This window comes from Gossypium hirsutum, chromosome A11 (genome assembly GCF_007990345.1).
Source record: "Gossypium hirsutum isolate 1008001.06 chromosome A11, Gossypium_hirsutum_v2.1, whole genome shotgun sequence".
In the NCBI taxonomy this organism is placed as follows: domain Eukaryota; kingdom Viridiplantae; phylum Streptophyta; class Magnoliopsida; order Malvales; family Malvaceae; genus Gossypium; species Gossypium hirsutum.
In genome coordinates this window covers 27562882-27568591 of record NC_053434.1, presented here as the reverse complement: position 1 = coordinate 27568591, position 5710 = coordinate 27562882, and the positions used below count along the sequence as shown (strand labels likewise).

Here is a 5710-nt window from a genome sequence, read left to right as displayed (position 1 = left end):
TTACCATTCTTTTTTATCATTTTGGTCAAATTTACCCTTAAACTCTACAAATAAATAACATGTTTTGATAAAAAAATTGTTTTCTTTTTCTTTTCTTTTCCCGTCACTTTGGTCAAAAAAGGAGTCTCAATTTTTTATCTCTCCTCTCCAATTTTAATTAATTTATTAGATTAATTTTTCTTGTGTGCATTATTTTCTTGTGGCTTTTCTGTTCGTTCGTTGCTTCCTCACTTTTGTGTTTGCTTCCACTAAGTTTCGATGTTTTAAAGAATTTCCTTTGAGTTGAAAACCTTTACTAACAATAACATCACCGCATTCCTGGTGCCCAAACACCATCATCTCTATATCCTCATTATCGTTCAGATCCATTGTAATGTATTTATGCCCTGTTCTATTGGACCGTAGAAATCTATGCTTTATATTGGCTATGTACTTAGTACTTCCAACATAGATTTTTGATAAGCTATAAAAATAGCATATTCTAATCTCATTCTTGATGCGTTTTTGGATGATTAATTATATAAATTAGTAAATTTGATGCTTCTAATCCTTTAAATTCATGTTTCTATACTGAGGAGAGCATTTGGGAGTGAAAGGAGTGAAAAACGAGCCATCAGAATCCACACAGGATAAATAAATCTATTTTCAGGATCCACACAGGCTGGCCACACGACCATGTGCCAGCCCATGTTGATTTCGCATCCTGCTTCCCAAATACGTAGAAAAACCCAATTTTTAAGTTTTCTGAGCATTCTAAAGTCTATAAATACCAATTAGGAGAAGATCTAAGGGGGGAATCAGAGAAAATTGAAGAAAACACTCAAAGAATGCCATCAGAATCAACTCGGAAGCGGATCTTTGTAACAGCCAAATTTTTAGTGGTGTTGAAAATAGTGGTTCGAGACCACTAAATTCGGTGAGTGAGTTAAAAAATTATGTTATTTATTATTTGCAATTTGAGTGTGATTTTAGAAAGATTTTTGATTTGGTGGTTTGTGTTTTAGAAGAAATTTTTAAGTAAAATAGGTTTCGAAACGAGGAATCATGACCTCGATTTCATAAACTGAATCGTAAATATTTTTATAAATATTTACACATTATCATTAAGTTAGTATTAAAATTTCGATAGAAAATCTTAACGTTTTGATAGTTAAATAATTAAAAAGGACTAAATTGAAAAAGGTGCAAAACTTGCTAATTAAGAGAAATAGTGATTAAATAGCTTAAGTGAAGAATAAGGGAGGACTAAATAGGCTTATACATTCATTAAAAAATTTGGACAGCATGTGTGTATAAGAAATAACAAAATTAGTGTGAACAAGGGTAAAATTGGAAATGAAATAAAAGCTAATAGTTAAAAAAATAGGATGTAATTGAATATCTAGACAATTCTTCATAATTCTCAGCCAAAAACACCATTGAAGAACCCTTAGGAAGCTACTTTCCTTATTTTACTACATGTGACTTCAATTCTTGCTCTTTTCTTGGAATTTTTGTGTTTTTAAGATTTTTACAACTAGGTCTAATTGTCTATTTCATTAGTTTTTGATTTTATGGGTAATTATGAAAGTTACCATTGATGAGTGTTGGATTTTTATGATGAATTAACATAGAATTTAAGCTTTAATTTTGTTAAATGATGATTTTATCAAGTAATTTTAATAGAAATTGACTTTATGACCAAATTGGGAAAAAGATTAAAACTTAGGGTTTTGTATTAAATTCTATTCATCAAAGGTTGTGTAATAGCTTAGAATGATTAGATAAAATGTTAATTAAGAAAATTTATTTTATTTGATGGGTTAATTAGTGAGGGACTAAATTGTAAAAACTATAAAAGTTGGGGTAATTGTGTAATTTCAAAATTTTAGAGGTATAAATTGTGAAGTGAATTAGAATTTAAATATGTGCTAATGAATGAATAATTTCATATTTTAGATCAAGAGCCAGTAGATCAACGAGAAAAAGGGAAATTAGCAAAATAGTCCCTAACTAGTACAAACTTACAATTTAACTCAGGTATGGTTAAATTTTAATGTTAAATTGTAAGTTTGTATGGTTAAATTTTAATGTTATATGTTAATTAATAAATGGTATTTTGTATTTATTTGTAGCATTTGTTAAAAATAAATTTATTTTTAAATTCACGAAATTGAATCAAGTGTTTGAAATGAACGGAATGCAAGATTGAGTATAGTCGTTTAGTGAAAAAAGGGGAATTGACAGCAAAATTACCCAAGTAAACCAAGGCTCGTCATTTTTTGAGAACTTTCGTGTTTGCTTTTTGTTTAGCTCTCATGAGCTTCAGTCAGCTCATATGAGTTTCAGTTTAACCCTTCTGGGTTTCAGTTTAGCTCTTCCGAGCTTCAGATTAACCCTTATGGGTTTCTATTCAACTCTTACGAGCTTCCGTTCAACCCTTACGGGTTTCTGTTTAGCTCTTATGTGCTTCTGTACAGCCTTCGGGCTTCTGTTTACGATGTACTCAAATCCGTAAGATGTTCTTTGGGTTTGATAAGAAATGGCAAATGCCACATGGAATTATTGTGGAAGAATTTAAGTTATTATTGATATTGAGTTCAAATAAGTAAATTCGTTAATTGAAGTTGTGATTGGTAGGAAATGTTTGTAAAATGATTTACCTAAATGAATTATTACTATAGTATGTTCGGTAAGATTTATATTTAAAGCCAACGAATTTACTAAGATTCATTAAGCTTACTTGTGTCGTTAAATGTTCCTTTTAGATTTTCAAGAAGTTTGAAGGATATCATCAACATGTCGGGTCACACTATCTAGTTGCTACGGTAGATTTCGTTATACACTTTATGGTTTATATGGCATGTATAGGGCTGGATTGGAAAAGAGTTAAATTTGAAGTATGGTTGTGAATGACATACATATATATATGTTAGTATGCATATATTTAGTAATAGATTTTGGTAAATCAATGAATAGAGTTATTTCGGTAAGTTTAGGTTATTGAGTTCTTTATGATATATTATGTTTAAAAAAATGATTTTTGGCTTGTGTTGATTGTTTGATTAGGGTCATTTGATGTATTGAAATGTCGTGTATAGGTTGATATCAAAAAGGGTGAAAAAAGTAGCATTGAAATGGCCTATTTTTATCTACACAGGCGTATGTCTCAGCTGTGTGTGACACACGGCCTAGCACATAAGCGTGTGGCCTGGTCGTGTGTCCCCTACATCTTAAAAATTGAGAAACAGAATGCTTAGAATTGGTCACACGAGCAGAAACACGGGCGTGTGTCTTGGCCGTGTGAATCCTGCACCTAATTTTTGAAAATTAAATTGTCCACACGGTCTAGCACACGAACGTGTGGCTAGCCGTGTGACCCAAGTTAGTACCTACCCTAATTTAAACACAGGCTGGGACATGGTCATGTGCCTCACATCGAATGCCCACACGGCCTAAGACACGGGTGTGTTACTCACACGGCCTAACCACACGGGAGTGTGTCCCCTACACCTAAGAAAAATTTTGAAATTTTGCGAAAATTTTTTTGAGTTTCTGGTTTAGTCTCGATTTGATTCTAACATGTATTTTGGGCCTCGAGGACCCATTTAAAGGATGATATGATTGATTTCAAATATGAATAGTAAATGACATAAATTTTCTATAATTGATCTGTAAACTCCGGTAATGCTCCGTGACCCTGTTCCGACGACGGATAGGGATTAGGAGTGTTACAATCTCCCTCAAGATCAAAGATCTTCGTTTAATTTCTTTCGACCTTTTATTGAGTTTCTTTATGTCTTGTGGTTATCCTAACTTTGAGATATTTTTATTTAGGATTATGAACTAAATTCCCTAGATACCTAGGAAGGATGAAACCTATAATGAATCTTATTATTTGATTTCTGATTTACACGATAAATATTTGATTCTTGTTTTCAATTATGTATTCTTATTTCTTGTTTTAATATTTCTGGGATAATAATTCATGTTTAATGTGTTTATTTCAGTAGAGCAAAAGTCCATGTTTAAGAGTAAATCTAGCATAATTGAGTGGAGTTGCATGCAATCCTAGAACTAGGACAACATAAATCTACTAGATTAGAGTCAAATCTAATAGGGGAATTCATAGATCGAGTTAATGTGACAACAGGGTTTTTAATTATAAAGAGATTTCTATTAATCAACCTAGAGTCAGTTGTTCTTACTCTCGAAAAAGATATTAACATAATTTAAGGATTTCTAGGGATCAAGTAACAAGTAAATAAATCGTTTAATTCAGATTCATAATAATAGGTGAAATTCAGGTGGATTCCTTCCTGGGTATTGTTTATCTTATTGGTTATATTTGATTATTTTTCTATTTCATTCTCTGTTGTGTTATTAGATAAATTAGTTTAGTAATTTTAAATTAAAACACATCACCCCAACTTGTCGGCTAGATAATAAGAATACGGTAATTACTAGTATTTTTAGTCCTCGTGGATACGATATTCCCTACTCACCATAGCTATACTATTATTCGATAGGTGCGCTTGCCGTTAGTTTAGCTATAGTTAGTTTGGTGACCATCAAGTTTTTGATTCCGTTGCCAGGGACTTAAATATTAGGAACACTTGATTTTTATTAATTTAGCCATTTATTTTTATTGTATTTTATTTTTGTTTTTAGTTTGATTTTTACATTCTAATTTTTTTTCCTTTCTTGTATTTGCTTCTAGCAGGCTCCTTCAGTTTATGACTAGAAGAAACACGTCGGGACCATTATTATTTGATAGTGAGATTAAAAGTACTGCTCCCAAAAACCGTAGAGAAGTATGGTAGAATCGACAAAATATAGTAGACGAAGAAGACGTTATTATTATTACTGAGGAGATGGGTGATAATCATAATAATCAGCTACCTCCTGTAGTTGATGCAAATCTTGCAAATCTAGATCATGTTCGTCGTACTATGTAAGATTATGCCAAGCCCACTCTAACTGGAGATGAATCGAGTATTGTGAGACCCACTATTACTGCAAATAATTTCAGACTGAAGCCAAACACTATTCAGATGATACAACAATTTGTTCAGTTTAATGGTTTGCAAGACGAAGATCCAAATACTCATTTGGCTAATTTTCTAGAAGTCTATGATACTTTCAAGATAAATGGCATTTTTGAAGACACCATTCGCCTATGATTATTCCCTTTCTCGTTGAGGAACAAAGCTAAACAGTGGTTGAATTCTTTAGCACAAGGTTCTATCATTACATGGGATCAAATGACCGAGAAATTATTACTGAAGTACTTCCCACCAACTAAGACAGCTAAGTTGAGGAATGATATCTCTTCCTTCATTCAGATTGATTTAGAAACATTATATGATGCATGGGAGAGGTATAAAGACTTATTGAGAAGGTGCCCTCACCATGGGTTACCCTTATGGCTACAAGTTCAAACATTCTATAATGGTTTGAATCCCTCCACTAGGCAGTTGATTGATGCAGTAGCCAGTGGAACTCTAAATAATAAAACACCAGAAGCGGCTTATGAATTTATTGAAGAGATGGCATTGAATAATTATCAGTGGCAAGTCATGAGGATGAAGCTGATGAAAGCAGTCGGTGTTTTGAACTTAGATGCAGTCACAATGTTATTAAATCAAGTAGAACAGTTAAATAAGAAAATTGAAGGTTTATATGTTTCTACGCAGGTACATCCAGTGATGCAATGCAATACGAATGGAGG

General features: G+C 32.3%; 1 non-coding gene across 1 annotated transcript; it reads right to left on the bottom strand.

Moving 5' to 3' along the window:
• Nucleotides 1-5291: 5291 nt before the first annotated feature.
• Nucleotides 5292-5398, bottom strand: LOC121210415 (small nucleolar RNA R71). Its single transcript, XR_005905529.1, has one exon. It is a non-coding gene; the product is annotated as a small nucleolar RNA R71 (small nucleolar RNA).
• Nucleotides 5399-5710: the final 312 nt, after the last annotated feature.